Here is a 2,226-nt window from a genome sequence, read left to right as displayed (position 1 = left end):
GCAGCACAATATTCAGAATAGTCATGGATGCTGATAAAATATTTCCTGTACTGTGCTGTGCATGGCTAATTACTGTTGTATTTTGATATTTAATACATTTGATTTTCTTTCACATTTTGAAAATTTTTAATTTTCATATAGCTTTGATTCATCCTAGAAACTTACATGGTTGACTTGATCAGAGAGCCCCATTCCCCCAACACGATCCCCAACCACAAAGTATGAATACACTGTTGCCATTTATGTAATGTTGCTACTTTGTGTAAACCTGTACATATTTTACACATTTGCTACTTTCCTTTTATTCCCTGTAGTTTTGCAAGTAAAAAAGACAATATTGTTCCTTATTTCATACAAAGATTTGTACATTAAACCAAAATTAGCTGACTTTACTGTGCTTTCAAAAGTTTCTCCGAGACTGATTTTATTCCCTTTCTCCTGTGGACACTTCCCTACCTCAGTTATTGTCACCTGATTGAATATTTTTGGTACAAGATGAAGGTTAGGAGGGCAGCCACACCTCAAGTCAACTATTTCTATCTGTTTCTAGTATAACATAGCTATTTGCAGCACCTCATTTTTAAATGTCAACACAAATTGTGCATGTAAGTCTTTTAGTGTGGATGCAGTCTTTGCCTCATTAGTTAGCAGTATACTAGTCACCATTTAAGTAATGGCCATAAAATGCTCAAAATTATTTTCTCCTGCTTATGTAACTGCTCTTCATCGAGTATTATCACCCAGCTGATTATTTTTGGTTGGAAGGGTTGGAACTTGTTCTGCCAATCCTTGTTATATTTGAGCTCACATCACTCCTCTACCCTACTCACAATTCCCACCCACCACTTACACCAAATTTAAACTTTCAACAGCTCTGCCCAGTAATGCACCCAGTCCATACTCCACTATAACTCCTATCTACTACCACTTTAACCTAAGCCACCCCCTCCTAGACATCAATACTTCCTGCACCAAGCACCTGACCTAAAATAGTTCTGTTGTTGAATGCCTGGAACTGGCAGAAAGCTGAAATCAGAAACTGCAATGGCACTGATTTCCTATGCATAATAGCAATCAAGTTGTATTTCCCCTACTAAATCTCTAAAGCTTTACTCATCATATCAATAGTTTAGCAATTTATAACATATCTAACTCTACAGCTGTTATTTTAGATTGGCTATAGATTTCAGACCCCACCAAGTTTACATTATGAGAAACTTTTCCAGATACCCTCATTGACCATCTCCAAACATTCACAAATAACCTCATTGCCCACAAGCACAATCTGCATATGCAGAATTGTGCTTGTAACCTGTCAAGGTTTAACAAAGAAACCTTCAACTCTACTTTAAAACTATGTGGATGGTCTACACTGACAGCAGAGTACTAGAATTGAACAGTTACAAAGCAGAGTTTTAAAGGCATTCCTGCCAGCCTGGATAACCATGACAAAAATTAAATCATGCATAACAAGGACAAGGCCTGGAAAAAATTGGATCAGACAAGAAACACAACAACATCTCCAGCTTTTTAAACATCTCTGTACCCTTACAAAGACAAGAATTAAAGCTGTCAAAAAGCAATACTACATCAACCCGCAGAACACCTGTAATATAATCCAAAGCCATTTTGGACATCTAAGGGCATACTACAATTTGTCCTCTTTAAAGAAAATCTCTGTCTATATTGTTCTTCATATACCAATCCAACTACACTTTGTTATTACCTCTGCCAAGCAACTTCTCTATTCAACCAACCTAAAGCTTACCCTAAATCGTTTTTATTTCATTCTCATTACCTTTAAATCCATACCTCTTGACACTACATCGAACAGCCTCATTTTACTTACATATAAAGCTAATAAACAGCACAGCCATTTAGTAACTTAACTGCAGTGGTGGTGCTGCGGTAGCATTGTCACCTCACAGTAAGACGTTGTCCTGTTTGATTCTTAGCTGGAGCGTCTTCTGTGTGGAGACATGCGTGAATGGGTGTACCTTCGTTGAAGGCTGTGCATCAGGGCTGGCAACTCGGCATGTAAAAATCTACTGCCAATCATTAGCGGACCGGAGTTCCACTGTGGCGACCCCTAACCGGGAAAAGCCGAAAGACACAACAACAAGTTTTCTTGGCAGTTCTCTTTCAATCTTTATGGCTGTTTCAATCCTTTTTCAAGGAACTTAAAATTGTACTTGTATTCTATCATGCTTCTGGTATCTTTTCTAT

The sequence above is a fragment of the Protopterus annectens genome, chromosome 8.part0 (assembly GCF_019279795.1).
Source record: "Protopterus annectens isolate FY-2018-M chromosome 8.part0, PAN1.0, whole genome shotgun sequence".
Taxonomy (NCBI): domain Eukaryota; kingdom Metazoa; phylum Chordata; order Ceratodontiformes; family Protopteridae; genus Protopterus; species Protopterus annectens.
The sequence above is the reverse complement of the archived record's forward strand: the minus strand, read 5'-3'. Positions refer to the sequence as shown.